Genomic DNA, 18,836 nt, shown 5'->3' on the forward strand with positions numbered 1-18,836 from the left:
ATTCACTAAAGGACATTCTAAATTCACTAAAGGACATTCTAAATTCACTAAAGGACATTCTAATTCACTAAAAAGGACATTCTAAATTGTTGAAAGGACATTCTAAATTCACTAAAGGACATTCTAAATTCACTAAAGGACATTCTAAATCCACTAAAGGACATTCTAAATTCACTAAAGGACATTCTAAATTCACTAAAGGACATTCTAAATCCACTAAAGGACATTCTAAATTCACTAAAGGACATTCTAAATTCACTAAAGGACATTCTAAATCCACTAAAGGACATCCTAAATTCACTAAAGGACATTCTAAATTCACTAAAGGACATTCTAAATTCACTAAAGGACATTCTAAATTCACTAAAGGACATTCTAAATTCACTAAAGGACATTCTAAATTCACAAAGGACATCTAAATTCACTAAAGGACATCCTAAATTCACTAAAGGACATCCTAAATTCACTAAAGGACATTCTAAATTCACTAAAGGACATCCTAAATTCACTAAGGACATTCTAAATTCACTAAAGGACATTCTAAATTCACTAAAGCACATTCTAAATTCACTAAAGACATTCTAAATTCACTAAAGGACATTCTAAATTCACTAAAAGACATCCTAAATTCACAAAGGACATTCTAAATTCACTAAAGGACATTCTAAATTCACTAAAGCACATTCTAAATTCACGGAAGAACATCCTAAATTCACTGAAGGACATCCTAAAGTGACACTCTCATAGAATGTTTCAAACATTTAAAAACATTGAATGTGAACCAATAAACTTACGTTGATAAGATGGAAATAAAATGTAAAATACACATCTTTAATTTGCATACTTACATTCTCTTTAGAGCCTTTGTTTGTTGACGCGACCACTTTCCCTGTTTGAATGGGAGAAAGAAACACAATGTAAAGTTCATAAGAATTGCTGCGCTGAAACACAGTATTTTAACACAATAGGAAACTGGAGAGCATACATTCACCTCAAAACCAAAACACTCACATTGTCTGTTTGATAGTCTTCACACAGTTAAAAACTGGAGAGAAACAAATACAGAGATCAATCTGACATCAAAAAAGTAAAATACCATTTTAGATTTGCATAACTCAGCCTTTTTTTCACACAAGCCTAGAGATTTGATAGTCTTCACACATGTTAAAGTGATCCCATTTAGGAGGCAATCACAGCTGTTTGAGAGTCTTCAAACAAAATCAAGTTCAATAACTGACACTGTCACACACACAAGCCATTTTTGAGATGCATAACTGACACTTTCACACAAGCCATTTGAATCTAACATCCACCTATTCTATCAATGATCTGTTGTGCATCTTTAGCACGTTAATACATCAAGTTTTTTCCGACAGGTCAAACACATTGAACTCACCACTGCAGTTCATCTGGCAAGGTTCAACGATGGAATTGAGCCCGAGGAACAAATCACACGATCGCTCAGCTGGAACAAGCCGTAGAGGGTCCCCATGGTCTCTTCTTCGCTGGAGCTTTCCTCTCCTGAGTTGAAGTGATTCCCAGCGTGTCTCTTACCCCTCTTAGGAGGCTGCTCAGGGCGGGTAGGAAGGGTAAGGCGGGTAGGGTAGTTAGGGCGGGCAGGAGGGGTAGGATGGTTAGGGCGGGGAGGAGGAGGGTAGGGTAGTTAGGGCGGGCAGGAGGGGTAGGATGGTTATCATTGTTAACAGGGTGGGTTAGGTCAACATCATCCCCAGCGTGTCTCTTACCCCTCTTAGGAGGGGCTCGGGGGCGATGGCGGTCATTAACCTTGGCAGGGCGGGTAGGGAGGACATCAGGGCCGTCATCATCCCTCCAAGCAGTCACAAAACTGGTGTTGAAAGCAGAGGCCTTCTCCACGTGGCAGACGACTGGAAGAGGCAACAAACACGTGGTGTTACTTCAATCCCACACAGATTTAGACCAGTCTTGGAATAAAAAGACATTTCAATTGAGAATCTCACATTTTTTTTGGAGTGTTTCTTAGTTCAGGATTAGGATTAATCTGTGTTCGGGGAAACCAATCCACATCATTTAAGAAATAATTCCTTTTTTTTTTTAAGGAAAAAAAACCCATTGGGTTTATGTAACTTACTTTTAGCCACAAAATCGTTGTTTGTCAGGTTCTTCACTCCGGCTCCCCCAGTCACTCCGGCTCCCCAGTCACTCCGGCTCCCCCAGTCACTCCGGCTCCCCCAGTCACTCCGGCTCCCCCAGTCATGTTGAATTTGAGGGTCTCCTTCTCCAACAAGTTCTTCAGCTCACATTTGGAGAGGAGCCGTCCCTCAGACAGACTGGGGACCAAGGCTGCTACAGCCAACACCACCACCAACATCTGCATCTTCATGTTGTCTCTGTCCGGCTTGTCTTTCCTCGATTGAGACGAGAAGATTACAGTGCACAGTAAATATACTCTCGGTGTCCCCCGAGAGCCTCTTGGGAGGGACGTGACCAAGACTCGTACTTACCTTTAGTTTTTTTTCTCCATCTAAAGTTAAAAAGCTCTTTGAAATATGTCAAAGGCCTACGTCAATGTAACAAAACTCCACCCAATGTTTTGTTTCACCACTCAGTTCAGACCCTCTCAGGGAAACGCTTTAAAAACTGCCTTGTGATGGTACGACAAAGGGTTTTCCTTTGTTACACAAGTTACACCAAGACCTACTGAAAACAGAGGTGAGGCTTTAGACTGTAGACACACAATAAGGACAAACAACTCTCACGGGTATCTCACGACCACAATCACCAGGTAACTTGGATCGCAGTGAGCCACACATAATAACACTACTTATGTGTCCAGAGGTAATCTCTCGAAATGGAGAGAAAACCCGAAACAAGAGCTAAAAATAGAATTCTTTTCTTTGTTCTGACTGATCACATGACGTATAGAGTAACGAGAACGGCCCATCAACGCGGTTGGGTTTTCATGCATTGTATTCCTCTGTACTGTTCATGTCAGGGAACACCGTGTTTACAGATGGATAACGTGTCTGGAATGGAGCGACACAAAAAGGTACCATGTCAATGACAGAAACGTCCCTTTTTCAGGACCCTGTCTTTCAAAGATAATCCTGTATGAATCCAAATAACTTCACAGATCTTCATTGTAAAGGGTTTAAACACTGTTTCCCATGCTGGTTCAATGAACCATAAACTATTATTATTATTTTACCTTTATTTAACTAGGCAAGTCAGTTAAGAACAAATTATATTCTTATTTTCAATGACGGCCTGGGAACAGTGGGTTAACTGCCTGTTCAGGGGCAGAACGACAGATTTGTACCTTGTCAGCTCGGGATTTAAACTTGCAACCTTATTTTACTAGTCCAACGGCTCTAACCAGTAGGCTAACTGCCTTTAACCACAGGCTACCCTGCCTCTAACCACTAGGCTACACTGCCTTTAACCACTAGGCTACCCTGCCTCTAACCACTAGGCTAAATTCCCTCTAACCACTAGGCTACCCTGCACCTGTGGAACGGTCGTTAAGACACCAACAGCTTACAGACGGTAGGCAATTAAGGTCACGGTTATGAAAACTTAGGACACTAAAGAGGCCTTTCTACTGACTCCTGAAAACACCAAAAGAAAGATGTCCAGGGTCCCTGCTCATCTGCGTGAACATGCCTTAGGCATGCTGCAAGGAGGCATGAGGACTGCAGATGTGGCCATGGAAATAAACTGCAATGTACGTGAGACGCCTAAGACAGGAAGACAGGACGGACTGCTGATCGTCCTCGCAGCGTCAGACCACATGTAACAACACCTGCACAGGATTGTGCACAGGATTGTAGGCCTGTTGTAAGGCAGGTCCTCACCAGACATCACCGGCAACAACGTCATCTATGGGCACAAACCCACCGTTGCTGGACCAGACAGAACTGGCAAAAAGTGCCCTTCACTGACAAGTCGCGGTTTTGTCTCACCAGGGGTGATGGTCGGATTCGTGTTTATCGTCAAAGGAATGAGCGTTACACCGAGGCCTGTACTCTGGAGCGGGATCGATTTGGAGGTGGAGGGTCCATCGTGGTCTGGGACGGTGTGTCACAGCATCATTGGACTGAGCTTGTTGTCATTGCAGGCAATCTCAACGTTGTGCATTACAGGAAAACATCCTCCTCCCTCATGTGGTACCCACAGTGTTCTGCCATGGCCAGCGAAGAGCCCTGATCTCAATCAAGCCCTGATCTCAATTGAGCACGTCTAGGACCTGTTGGATCGGAGGATGAGGGCTAGGGCACGTCTGGGACCTGTTGAATCGGAGGGTGAGGGCTAGGGCACGTCTGGGACCTGTTGGATCGGAGGGTGAGGGCTAGGGCACGTCTGGGACCTGTTGGATCGGAGGGTGAGGGCTAGGGCACGTCTGGGACCTGTTGGATCGGAGGGTGAGGGGCAAGGGCACGTCTGGGACCTGTTGGATCGGAGGGTGAGGGCAAGGGCACGTCTGGGACCTGTTGGATCGGAGGATGAGGGCACGTCTGGGACCTGTTGGATCGGAGGGTGAGGGCTGGGTCATTCCCATTAGAAATGTCCTGGAACTTGCAGGTGCCTTGGTGGAAGAGTGGGGTAACATCTCACAGCAGGAACGGGCAAATCTGGTGCAGTCCATGAGGAGGAGATGCACTGCGGTACTTAATGCAGCTGGTGGCCACACCAGATACTGACTGTTACTTTTGATTTTGACCGCCCCTTTGTTCAGGGACACATTATTCCATTTCTGTTAGTCACATGTCCATGGAACTTGTTCAGTTTATGTCTCAGTTGTTGAATCTTGTTATGTTCATACAAATATTTATACATGTTAAGTTTGCTGAAAATAAACGCATTTGACAGGAGGGCATTGCTTTTTTGCTGAGTTTAACTACAAACATTCACATTTAACTACGAGGTGATATGATAGATACTGGATATTAAAGGGATTTGATGTATTCATTATTTTGTCAAAGTAGGACATGTTACAAAGAAAGCCCTAGTGAACAGCAAAGGCTGCAAAATGGCGTCTGTTGGTTTCAACTCCCTCACTCTGGGTAGTTGTAGGAGAGGATGTTGTCTCTAGGAGGCCTTTAACTCTGGGTAGTTGTAGGAGAGGATGTTGTCTCTAGGAGGCCTTTAACTCTGGGTAGTTGTAGGAGAGGATGTTGTCTCTAGGAGGCCTTTAACTCTGGGTAGTTGTAGGAGAGGATGTTGTCTCTAGGAGGCCTTTAACTCTGGGTAGCTGTAGGAGAGGATGTTGTCTCTGGGAGGCCTTTAACTCTGGGTAGCTGTAGGAGAGGATGTTGTCTCTAGGAGGCCTTTAACTCTGGGTAGCTGTAGGAGAGGATGTTGTCTCTAGGAGGCCTTTAACTCTGGGTAGTTGTAGGAGAGGATGTTGTCTCTAGGAGGCCTTTAACTCTGGGTAGCTGTAGGAGAGGATGTTGTCTCTAGGAGGCCTTTAACTCTGGGTAGCTGTAGGAGAGGTTTCCTTTTGTTTGAAAGTTTGTTTCTGCAAGGCATTTAACCTCAAGGTCTTCCTCCACCCTGATGCAGCCTCCCTAGGAGAGGATCTTCTCTCCACCCTGATGCAGCCTCCCTCAAGGTCTTCCCCTCCACCCCTGATGCAGCCTCCTCAAGGTCTTCCCCTCCACCCCTGATGGAGCCTCCCTCAAGGTCTTCCTTCCACCCTGATGCAGTCTCCCTCAGGAGGTCTTCCCTCCACTGTAGGATGGAGCCTGTCTCTAGGAGGCCTTCCCCACCCCTGATGCAGCCTCCCTCAAAGGTCTTCCCCTCCAACCCTGATGCAGCCTCCCTCAAGGTCTTCCCCCCTCCACCCCTGATGCAGTCTCCTCAAGGTCTTCCCCTCCAACCCTGATGCAGCCTCCCTCAAGGTCTTCCCCTCCACCCCTGATGCAGCCTCCCTCAAGGTCTTCCCCTCCACCCCTGATGCAGCCTCCCTCAAGGTCTTCCCCTCCACCCCTGATGCAGCCTCCCTCAAGGTCTTCCACACGTTGTTGTTTAGAGAGAAGGATTAATGAAAGATTCTTCTAAGAAACAGCCAAATTAAATACCCACTGGGTACAGCACGTCATGGCTCCCGAGTGACGCAGCGGTCTAAGGCACTGCATCTCAGTTCAAGAGGTGTCACTACAGCCCCTGGGTTCGATTCCAGGCTGTATCACATCCGGCCGTGATTGGGAGTCCCATAGGGCGCGGCGCACAATTGGCCCAGCGTTCTCCGGGTTTGGCCGGGGGGTAGGCCGTCACTGTTCCTAGACCAGTTAACCCACTGTTCCTAGGCCGTCATTGTAAATAAGAATTTGTTCTTAAACTGACTTGCCTGGTTAAATAAAGGTTAAATAAAAACATGTAGTGTTTGGTTTAGTCGTTGATAAAGGAGATTACAACCTATATTCACCCACTCAGACAGACAAACGTTAGTTGACTTTCCAGTGTGTTATTACTATGCTTTCAACCATTTAAAAGCTCAGCAAAGTTCAACATAAGAAGACAATGTCAGGTATTTCATTTAGTTATACAACATATAAACACGGTGTCACTGTGCTCCATCTAATAACCTAATGACCTGAGTTGTAGTTGAGATCACATGAACAAGAACATGGTGCAAGTGATCAATGCTGTTGTAGATTCCTTACAGATAATTAGAGCCCAATGTGAAGATCTCCACAGACCTGTGATGACCTCTGACCTGCCACCTGGAACGAGCACGCTCTATAAGATTACACGCGAAGAAACGTATCCAGGTAGTTACTGTAGCCTGAAAATGTGACCATTATTCATTTAAAGGTTGAATGATACATTCGTTTGTAAAATAGTCTTAACTTTAGTCTATTTGCTGGATTACAAAAGTAATATTGAATTGGTTTGGCTGCAGACGCAACCAGATATTAACATTTATAGGAGATGTGTCTACTGCTTGGATAGTTCCATTTTAGACACTGGCTTCATCCCATTCTTTAACTTCTGGTTGGATAGTTCCATCTTAGACACTGGCTTCATCCCATTCTTTATCTTCTGGTTGGATAGTTCCACCTGAACCACTGGCTTCATCCCATTCTTTATCTTCTGGTTGGATAGTTCCATCTAGACACTGGCTTCATCCCATTCTTTAACTTCTGGTTGGATAGTTCCACCTGAACCACTGGCTTCATCCCATTCTTTATCTTCTGGTTGGATAGTTCCATCTTAGACACTGGCTTCATCCCATTCTTTATCTTCTGGTTGGATAGTTCCACCTGAACCACTGGCTTCATCCCATTCTTTATCTTCTGGTTGGATAGTTCCATCTTAGACACTGGCTTCATCCCATTCTTTAACTTCTGGTTGGATAGTTCCACCTGAACCACTGGCTTCATCCCATTCTTTATCTTCTGGTTGGATAGTTCCATCTGAACCACTGGCTTCATCCCATTCTTTATCTTCTGGTTGGATAGTTCCATCTAGACACTGGCTTCATCCCATTCTTTAACTTCTGGTTGGATAGTTCCATCTGAACCACTGGCTTCATCCCATTCTTTATCTTCTGGTTGGATAGTTCCATCTGAGACACTGGCTTCATCCCATTCTTTATCTTCTGGTTGGATAGTTCCATCTTAGACACTGGCTTCATCCCATTCTTTATCTTCTGGTTGGATAGTTCCATCTGAACCACTGGCTTCATCCCATTCTTTATCTTCTGGTTGGATAGTTCCATCTGAGACACTGGCTTCATCCCATTCTTTATCTTCTGGTTGGATAGTTCCATCTGAGCCACTGGCTTCATCCCATTCTTTATCTTCTGGTTGGATAGTTCCATCTGAACCACTGGCTTCATCCCATTCTTTAACTTCTGGTTGGATAGTTCCATCTGAACCACTGGCTTCATCCCATTCTTTATCTTCTGGTTGGATAGTTCCATCTTAGACACTGGCTTCATCCCATTCTTTATCTTCTGGTTGGATAGTTCCATCTGAACCACTGGCTTCATCCCATTCTTTATCTTCTGGTTGGATAGTTCCATCTGAGACACTGGCTTCATCCCATTCTTTATCTTCTGGTTGGATAGTTCCATCTTAGACACTGGCTTCATCCCATTCTTTATCTTCTGGTTGGATAGTTCCATCTGAACCACTGGCTTCATCTCATTCTTTAACTTCTGGTTGGATAGTTCCATCTTAACCACTGGCTTCATCCCATTCTTTATCTTCTGGTTGGATAGTTCCACCTGAACCACTGGCTTCATCCCATTCTTTAACTTCTGGTTGGATAGTTCCATCTGAACCACTGACTTCATCCCATTCTTTAACTTCTGGTTGGATAGTTCCACCTGAACCACTGGCTTCATCCCATTCTTTAACTTCTGGTTGGATAGTTCCATCTGAACCACTGGCTTCATCCCATTCTTTAACTTCTGGTTGGATAGTTCCATCTGAACCACTGGCTTCATCCCATTCTTTAACTTCTGGTTGGATAGTTCCATCTGAACCACTGGCTTCATCCCATTCTTTATCTTCTGGTTGGATAGTTCCATCTGAACCACTGGCTTCATCCCATTCTTTAACTTCTGGTTGGATAGTTCATCCCATTCTTTAACTTCTGGTTGGATAGTTCCATCTGAACCACTGGCTTCATCCCATTCTTTAACTTCTGGTTGGATAGTTCATCCCATTCTTTATCTTCTGGTTGGATAGTTCCATCATTCTTTATCTTCTGGTTGGATAGTTCCATCTGAACCACTGGCTTCATCCCATTCTTTAACTTCTGGTTGGATAGTTCCATCTGAACCACTGGCTTCATCCCATTCTTTAACTTCTGGTTGGATAGTTCCATCTGAACCACTGGCTTCATCCCATTCTTTATCTTCTGGTTGGATAGTTCCACCTGAGACACTGGCTTCATCCCATTCTTTAACTTCTGGTTGGATAGTTCCATCTGAACCACTGGCTTCATCCCATTCTTTATCTTCTGGTTGGATAGTTCCACCTGAACCACTGACTTCATCCCATTCTTTAACTTCTGGTTGGATAGTTCCATCTGAACCACTGGCTTCATCCCATTCTTTAACTTCTGGTTGGATAGTTCCATCTGAACCACTGGCTCATCCCATTCTTTATCTTCTGGTTGGATAGTTCCATCTGAACCACTGACTTCATCCCATTCTTTATCTTCTGGTTGGATAGTTCCACCTGAACCACTGGCTTCATCTCATTCTTTAACTTCTGGTTGGATAGTTCCACCTGAACCACTGGCTTCATCCCATTCTTTATCTTCTGGTTGGATAGTTCCACCTGAACCACTGGCTTCATCCCATTCTTTATCTTCTGGTTGTCCACATCTCTGTTTTGGATAGATAGCTCTTCGTCTTGTTTGTTTAGTGTTTTCCAGAAAGAAACAAAACTGTCCCCCACCCTCTCTGTCTCTGTCTCTCTCCCTCACCCACTCTGTCTCTCTCCCTCTCTGTCTCTCTCCCTCTCTGTCCTCTCCCTCTCTGTCTCTCTCCCTCTCTGTCTCTCTCCTCTCTGTCTCTCTCCCTCTCTGTCTCTCTCCCTCTCTGTCTCTCTCCCTCTCTGTCTCTGTCTCTCTCCCTCTCTGTCTCTGTCTCTCTCCCTCTCTGTCTCTGTCTCTCTCCCTCTCTGTCTCTGTCTCTCTCCCTCCCACTCTGTCTCTCTCCCTCACCCACTCTGTCTCTCTCCCTCACCCACTCTGTCTCTCTCCCTCACCCACTCTGTCTCTCTCCCTCACCCACTCTGTCTCTCTCCCTCTCCCTCTCTGTCTCTCTCCCTCACCCACTCTGTCTCTCTCCCTCACCCACTCTGTCTCTGTCTCTCTCCCTCACCCACTCTGTCTCTCTCCCTCTCTGTCTCTCTCCCTCTCTCCCTCTCTGTCTCTCTCCCTCTCTGTCTCTCTCCCACTCTGTCTCTCTCCCACTCTGTCTCTCTCCCACTCTGTCTCTCTCCCTCTCTGTCTCTGTCTCTCTCTGTCTCTGTCTCTCTCTGTCTCTCTCCCTCTCTGTCTCTCTCCTCTCTGTCTCTCTCCTCTCTGTCTCGCTCCCTCTATAGAATGCACAGTCACAAACACAGACGCACGCACAAGCACACACACACGGTGGTTGTTTGAGGTTCATTAGAGGTGTGTTGTGCCTGGTCTAGCAGACATCCCAGTTCACAGTAGTCCAGTATCGCCCTCTAGTGGTGTTCAGTTGAATCTCATGACATGCTGCTGGTGTTTCCCACCACTACTCTACTGGTAGTTCTAGTTAGGGACCTTTAAAATGGATTCATCCCAGTTAACCACTATTAGACCATGGTTACATCTTAAAGGAACCCTATTCCCTATATAGTGCACTACTTTAGACCAGAACCCTATTCCCTATATAGTGCACTACTTTAAACCAGAGCCCTATTCCCTATATAGTGCACTACTTTAGACCAGAGCCCTATTCCCTATATAGTACACTACTATTCCCTTTGCACTACCAGAGCCCCATTCCCTATATAGTACACTACTTTAGACCAGAACCCTATTCCCTATATAGTGCACTACTTTAGACCAGAGTCTATTCCTATATAGTGCACTACTTTAGACCAGAGCCCTATTCCCTATATAGTACACTACTTTAGACCAGAACCCTATTCCCTATATAGTGCACTACTTTAGACCAGAACCCTATTCCCTATATAGTGCACTACTTTAGACCAGAACCCTATTCCTATATAGTGCACCACTTTAGACCAGAGCCCTATTCCCTATATAGTGCACTACTTTAGACCAGAGACCTATTCCCTATATATAGTGCACTACTTTAGACCAGAGCCCTATTCCCTATATAGTGCACTACTTTAGACCAGAGCCCTATTCCTATATAGTGCACTACATTAGGCCAGAGCCCTATTCCCTATATAATGCACTACTTTAGACCAGAGCTCATAAGGCCTACCCTGCTCCATACACTCCCACCCTAGCCCTGTTGTAGGGGCCCACCCTGCACCTCCCACCCTAGCCCTGTTGTAGGGGCCCACCCTACACCTCCTACCCTAGCCCTGTTGTAGGGGCCCACCCTGCACCTCCCACCCCTAGCCCTGTTGTAGGGGCCCACCCTACACCTCCCACCCTAGCCCTGTTGTAGGGGCCCACCCTGCACCTCCCACCCTAGCCCTGTTGTAGGGGCCCACCCTACACCTCCCACTCTAGCCCTGTTTTAGGGGCCCACCCTACACCTCCCACTCTAGCCCTGTTTTAGGGGCCCACCCTACACCTCCCACCCTAGCCCTGTTGTAGGGTCCCACCTAGCCCTGTTGTAGGGGCCCACCCTACACCTCCCACCCGAGCCCTGTTTTAGGGGCCCACCCTACACCTCCCACCCTAGCCCTGTTATAGGGGCCCACCCTACACCTCCCACCCTAGCCCTGTTGTAGGGTCCCACCCTCCCACCCTGTTGTAGGGGCCCACCCTACACCTCCCACCCGAGCCCTGTTTTAGGGGCCCACCCTACACCTCCCACCTAGCCCTGTTGTGGGTCCCACCCTAGCCCTGTTGTAGGGGCCCACCCTACACCTCCCACCCGAGCCCTGTTTTAGGGGCCCACCCTACACCTCCCACCCTAGCCCTGTTATAGGGGCCCACCCTACACCTCCCACCCTAGCCCTGTTATAGGGTCCCACCCTACACCTCCCACCCTAGCCCTGTTGTAGGGGCCCACCCTGCACCTCCCACCCTAGCCCTTTTGTAGGCGCCCACCCTGCACCTCCCACCCTAGCCCTGTTGTAGGGGCCCACTCTACACTTCCCACCCTAGCCCTGTTGTAGGGGCCCACCCTGCACCTCCCACCCTAGCCCTGTTGTAGGGGCCCACCCTACACCTCCCACTCTAGCCCTGTTTTAGGGGCCCACCCTACACCTCCCACTCTAGCCCTGTTGTAGGGGCCCACCCTACACCTCCCACCCTAGCCCTGTTGTAGGGGCCCACCCTGCACCTCCCACTCTAGCCCTGTTGTAGGGGCCCACCCTACACCTCCCACTCTAGCCCTGGTGTAGGGGCCCACCCTACACCTCCCACCCTAGCCCTGGTGTAGGGGCCCACCCTACACCTCCCACTCTAGCCCTGTTGTAGGGGCCCACCCTACACCTCCCACTCTAGCCCTGTTGTAGGGGAACACCCTACACCTCCCACCCTAGCCCTGTTGTAGGGGCCCACCCTACACCTCCCACCCTAGCCCTGTTGTAGGGGCCCACCCTACACCTCCCACCCTAGCCCTGTTGTAGGGGCCCACCCTACACCTCCCACCCTAGCCCTGTTGTAGGGGCCCACCCTACACCTCCCACCCTAGCCCTGTTGTAGGGGCCCACCCTACACCTCCCACCCTAGCCCTGTTGTAGGGGCCCACCCTGCACCTCCCACCCTAGCCCTGTTGTAGGGGCCCACTCTACACTTCCCACCCTAGCCCTGTTGTAGGGGCCCACCCTGCACCTCCCACCCTAGCCCTGTTGTAGGGGCCCACCCTGCACCTCCCACCTAGCCCTGTTGTAGGGCCCACCCTACACCTCCCACTCTAGCCCTGTTTTAGGGGCCCACCCTACACCTCCCACCCTAGCCCTGTTGTAGGGGCCCACCCTGCACCTCCCACCTAGCCCTGTTGTAGGGGCCCACTCTACACTTCCCACCCTAGCCCTGTTGTAGGGTCCCACCCTGCACCTCCCACCCCTAGCCCTGTTGTAGGGGCCCACCCTACACCTCCCACCTAGCCCTGGTGTAGGGGCCCACCCTACACCTCCCACCCTAGCCCTGGTGTAGGGACCCACCCTACACCTCCCACCTAGCCCTGTTGTAGGGGCCCACCCTGCACCTCCCACCTAGCCCTGGTGTAGGGGCCCACCCTACACCTCCCACTCTAGCCCTGGTGTAGGGGCCCACCCTACACCTCCCACTCCTAGCCCTGTTGTAGGGGCCCACCCTACACCTCCCACTCTAGCCCTGGTGTAGGGGCCCACACCCTGTCCCTGTTTTAGTCAGGAATGTGGAGAATGTTGTGTCCGCAGTAGGGGGCCTTCCTCCCAGGCCCCGGGAGACCAGTCTGCTGGCTAATGACTGACCAGACTATCAGAGTGTTAAACCTGAGATTGACTCCAGGGTCTGTGTTGCTGAAAACCCAGCTCATCCCCCTTCCTCCTCCACCTCCTCCCACCTTCCTCCCTCCTCCTCCTCCTCCTCCTCCTCCTCCCTCCCCCCCCTCCTCCCTCCCTCCCCCTCCTCCCTCCCTCCCTCCCTCCCTCCCACCCCCTCCTCCCTCCTCCTCCCCCTCCCTCCCCTTCCTCCCTCCTCCCTCCTCCTCCTCCTCCCCCTCCTCCCTCCCTCCCCCTCCTCCGTCCCTCCTCCCACCCCCCTCCCTCCCTCCCCTCCTCCTCCCCCTCCCTCCCTCTCCTCCCTCCCTCCCTTCCTCCCTCCTCCTCCCCCCCTCCTCCCTCCCTCCCGAATTATTGCTTATCTTGCCAACATATGTCCATTTTAGCCCATTGAAGCGAATGTTTATTTCTTCAATAGAGAAAATCGTCATGTAAAGAAACATTTTAGTGAATGCTGGTTAAGAAACCGTTGTCGCAATTCAACACATGGAAATGTAAGGAGGGGGGGTACATATTACAATGGTAATATTATAATCAGTATACAGAATAAGATGGTGCTCTCCAAAATAGAGGATTTGTCGAGAAAACTACAAAAAAAACATGCATTGACAGAGTGATCTTCACAAGCCAACTTGTCAGAGAGAGAGCAGAATGTATCAGCTAACTACACAAGACATAGAGAACAGAATGTATCAGCTAACTACACAAGACATAGAGAACAGAATGTAGCAGCTAACTACACAGGACATAGAGAATGTATCAGCTAACTACACAAGACATAGAGAACAGAATGTAACAGCTAACTACACAGGACATAGAGAATGTATCAGCTAACTACACAAGACATAGAGAACAGAATGTAGCAGCTAACTACACAGGACATAGAGAACAGAATGTAGCAGCTAACTACACAGGACATAGAGAACAGAATGTATCAGCTAACTACACAGGACATAGAGAATGTATCAGCTAACTACACAAGACATAGAGAACAGAATGTAGCAGCTAACTACACAGGACATAGAGAACAGAATGTAGCAGCTAACTACACAAGACATAGAGAACAGAATGTAGCAGCTAACTACACAGGACATAGAGAATGTAGCAGCTAACTACACAGGACATAGAGAATGTAGCAGCTAACTACACAGGACATAGAGAACAGAATGTAGTAGCTAACTACACAGGACAGAGATTTTTACAGACTTTATAGTCTTGTCACAGCTAACAAACAACTCTCTCTCACACCACTACAACCAACGTCAATGACTATCGTTCAGGCCATGGCCGAGTCCCTATTTCGTATAGAGTTGCATTACTTCTGACCAGAGCCCTATGGGCCCTGTATAAGGATAGTGTACCATTTAGGAGGCCTCGTCTCTGTGGTGTCTGGACTGACCATACTGTGTGTTTTGGGATGGTGCTCGTCTCAGCAGACCAGGCCGTAGCAATCCTCTGTATAGCTAAAACAATTATCCTCCTTATTAGCAGTGCTGAAGGCAGAGTCCCCAGGGCTGTGTCTCGGCGCCTCTAAAGATTGACGGTTCCTTGGTAGAACAGGCCTGTAGAGTGACAGTTTCGAGTTAGAACCGGCCTGTAGAGTGACGGTTCCGTGGTAGAACAGGCCTGTCGAAAGTGACGGTTCCGTGGTAGAACAGGCCTGTAAGAGTGACGGTTCCGTGGTAGAACAGGCCTGCAGAGTGACGGGTTTCCGTGGTAGAACAGGCCTGTAGATTGACGGTTCCGTGGTAGAACAGGCCTGTCGAAAGTGACGGTTCCGTGGTAGAACAGGCCTGTAAGAGTGACGGTTCCGTGGTAGAACAGGCCTGCAGAGTGACGGTTCCATGGTAGAACAGGCCTGTAGATTGACGGTTCCGTGGTAGAACAGGCCTGTCGAGTGACAGCTCCATGTAAAACAGACCATCTATCTATGCTGTATGCTGCATGCCTGTTCTTACTGTGTGAGTGAAGGAGGGGAGCTTGGGGGAAGGAGTTGGTCTGGTCATGGGGATTCTGGGTAGAGCCCCTCCTGGACCCTGAGATCCAGACAGCTGCACGGTATGGGCTGGCAGAGTACTGCAGGGGGTCTGGAGGGTATTCCCCTGTGGAGCCTGGGACATTACCGGTCTGTCTACCTGTCTGTCTATACTGTCTGTCTACCGGTCTGTCTATACTGTCTGTCTATACTGTCTGTCTATACTGTCTGTCTACCTGTCTGTCTATACTGTCTGTCTACCTGGTCTGTCTATACGGTCTGTCTACCTGTCTGTTTACCGGTCTGTCTATCTACCGGTCTGTCTGCCGGTCTGTCTGCCGGTCTGTCTGCCGGTCTGTCTACCTGTCTGTCTACCGGTCTGTCTATACTGTCTGTCTACCTGTCTGTCTATACTGTCTGTCTACCTGTCTGTCTATACTGTCTGTCTACCTCAAATCAAATCAAATCAAATTTATTTATATAGCCCTTCGTACATCAGCTGATATCTCAAAGTGCTGTACAGAAACCCAGCCTAAAACCTACCTGTCTGTCTATACTGTCTGTCTACCTGTCTGTTTACCGGTCTGTCTATCTACCGGTCTGTCTGCCTGTCAGTCTGCCTGTCAGTCTGCCTGTCAGTCTGCCTGTCTGTCTGTCTGTCTGTCTGCCTGTCTGTCTGTCTGTCTGTCTGTCTGTCTGCCTGTCTGTCTGCCGGTCTGTCTACCTGTCTGTCTACCGGTCTGTCTACCGGTCTGTCTACCGGTCTGTCTATCTACCGGTCAGTCTGCCGGTCTGTCTGCTGGTCTGTCTACCTGTCTGTCTACCTGTATGTCTACCGGTCTGTCTATCTACCTGTCTATCTACCGATCTGTCTACTGGTCTGTCTGCCGGTCTGTCTGCCGGTCTGTCTGCCGTTCTATCTACCTGTCTGTCTACCTGTCTGTCTACCGTTCTGTCTATCTACCGGTCTGTCTATCTACCTGTCTGTCTGCCGGTCTGTCTGCCGGTCTGTCTGCCGGTCTGTCTGCCGGTCTGTCTACCTGTCTGTCTACCTGTCTGTCTACCGGTCTGTCTATACTGTCTATCTACCTGTCTATACCTGTCTATCTACCGGTCTGTCTGCCTGTCTGCCGATACTGTCTGTCTACCGGTCTGTCTACCGGTCTATCTACCTGTCTGTCTATACTGTCTGTCTGCCTGTCTGTCTACCTGTCTGTCTACCGGTCTGTCTGCCGGTCTGTCTGCCGGTCTGTCTGCCGTTCTGTCTCCCGGTCTGTCTGCCAGTCTGTCTGCCAGTCTGTCTGCCGGTCTGTCTGCCGGTCTGTCTGCCAGTCTGTCTGCCGGTCTGTCTACCTGTCTGTCTACCGGTCTGTCTATATGCACACATGACTGTAAGTCGCTTTGGATAAAAGCGTCTGCTAAATGGCATATATTATTATTATTATTATTACTGTCTATCTACCTGTCTATACCTGTCTATCTACCGGTCTGTCTACCGGTCTGTCTACCTGTCTGTCTATACTGTCTGTCTGCCGGTCTGTCTGCCGGTCTGTCTGCCGGTCTGTCTGCCGGTCTGTCTGCCGGTCTGTCTGCCGGGTCTGTCGATACTGTCTATCTACCGGTCTGTCTGTCGGTCTGTCTGTCTGTCTGTCTGCCGGTCTGTCTGTCGGTCTGTCGATACTGTCTATCTACCGGTCTGTCTACCTGTCTGTCTACCTGTCTGTCTGTCGGTCTGTCTGTCGGTCTGTCTGTCGGTCTGTCTGTCGGTCTGTCTGTCGGTCTGTCTGTCTGTCGGTCTGCCGGTCTGTCTGTCGGTCTGTCGATACTGTCTATCTACCGGTCTGTCTACCTGTCTGTCGATACTGTCTATCTACCGGTCTGTCTACATGTCTGTCTATCGGTCTGTCTATCGGTCTGTCTACCTGTCTGTCTACCTGTCTATCTACCGGCCTGTCTACCTGTCTGTCGATACTGTCTATCTACCGGTCTGTCTACATGTCTATCTACATGTCTATCTACATGTCTGTCTACCGGTCTGTCTACATGTCTGTCTACATGTCTATCTACATGTCTGTCGATACTGTCTGTCTACCGGTCTGTCTACCGGTCTGTCTACCTGTCTATACCGTCTATCTACCTGTCTGTCTGCCGGTCTGTCTATACTGTCTATCTACCGGTCTGTCTGCCTGTCTGTCGATACTGTCTGTCTGCCGGCCTGTCTGCCGGTCTGTCTGCCGGGCTGTCTGCCGGTCTGTCGATACTGTCTATCTACCGGTCTGTCTGCCGGTCTGTCTGCCTGTCTGTCTGCCTGTCTGTCTATACTGTCTGTCGATACTGTCTGTCTGTCGATACTGTCTGTCTGTCGATACTGTCTGTCTGTCTACCTGTCTGTCTGCCGGTCTGTCTACCGGTCTGTCTGCCGGTCTGTCTGCCGGTCTGTCTGCCTGTCTGTCTATACTGTCTGTCTATACTGTCTGTCTATACTGTCTGTCTGTCTATACTGTCTATCTACCGGTCTGTCTGCCTGTCTGTCGATACTGTCTGTCTGCCGGTCTGTCTGCCGGTCTGTCTGCCGGTCTGTCTGCCGGTCTGTCGATACTGTCTATCTACCGGTCTGTCTGCCGGTCTGTCTGCCTGTCTGCCTGTCTGTCTGCCTGTCTGTCTGCCTGTCTGTCTGCCTGTCTGTCTATACTGTCTGTCTCTGTAGCTCAGTTGGTAGAGCATGGCGCTTGTAACGCCAGGGTAGTGGGTTCGATTCCCGGGACCACCCATACGTAGAATGTATGCACACATGACTGTAAGTCGCTTTGGATAAAAGCGTCTGCTAAATGGCATATATTATTATTATATTATACTGTCTGTCTGTCGATACTGTCTGTCTACCTGTCTGTCTGCCGGTCTGTCTGCCGGTCTGTCTGCCGGTCTGTCTGCCGGTCTGTCTGCCGGTCTGTCTACCGGTCTGTCTACCTGTCTGTCTACCGGTCTGTCTACCGGTCTGTCTACCGGTCTGTCTGCCGGTCTGTCGATACTGTCTATCTACCGGTGTGTCTACCTGTCTGTCTACCGGTCTATCTACCAGTCTATCTACCAGTCTGTCTACCTGTCTGTCTACCTGTCTGTCTACCTGTCTGTCTACCTGTCTGTCTACCTGTCTATCTACCTGTCTGTCTACCTGTCTGTCTATACTGTCTGTCTACTGTTCTGTCTGCCTGTCTGTCTGCCTGTGTGTCTATATGGTCTCCCTCTGAGGCCTTCTCCGGGAGCTGAGCTAGGGGTGGGGGGTGGAGAAGCTGGCGACAGAGGTGCTCTTTAAACCCTGTAAAGGGTTCCAGTAACCCAGGCTGGACTGGGACACACCCTCCTCCTCCTCCTCCCACAGACACCCCAACGTCGTCCCCAGTCTCCCCAGTCCCTCAGCCTCCTTGTGTTGGAGATGGGTAGTCTTCTCAGGGCTGGTTTCAGGGGACGGATGGGGCAACGCTGGAGCTGAGACTGGGACTGTGGCTGTCTCAGGTTGCTGCTGTTCTCAGCCTTGGACCATGTGATGCTCAGTCTGATCAACAGCATCGCTCCCCTCCCCTGGGTTGGAGCCCTTGGTTCAGTCCACTCAGTCCTTCCTTGGGTTAAAGCCTTTGGATCGGTCCACTCAGAGTATGGAGGGGTGTTATCTCTCAGAAGGTGTGGCTGGAATCTGTATACTTTCTCAGGACCGATGGTGTTAGATATAGCGCAGGTGGCTGTAGAAGAGAGGACTC

At 49.2% G+C, this 18,836-nt stretch overlaps 1 long non-coding RNA gene across 1 annotated transcript; it reads right to left on the reverse strand.

Annotated features, from left to right (window-relative positions):
- Positions 1-1,498: 1,498 nt before the first annotated feature.
- Positions 1,499-3,302, reverse strand: LOC127921578 (uncharacterized). Its single transcript, XR_008109017.1, has 2 exons — positions 2,111-3,302; positions 1,499-1,886 (listed from the first exon to the last, which is right to left on the reverse strand). It is a non-coding gene; the product is annotated as an uncharacterized LOC127921578 (long non-coding RNA).
- Positions 3,303-18,836: the final 15,534 nt, after the last annotated feature.

The sequence above is a fragment of the Oncorhynchus keta genome, unplaced genomic scaffold (genome assembly GCF_023373465.1).
Source record: "Oncorhynchus keta strain PuntledgeMale-10-30-2019 unplaced genomic scaffold, Oket_V2 Un_contig_22607_pilon_pilon, whole genome shotgun sequence".
NCBI classification, from domain to species: Eukaryota; Metazoa; Chordata; class Actinopteri; order Salmoniformes; family Salmonidae; genus Oncorhynchus; species Oncorhynchus keta.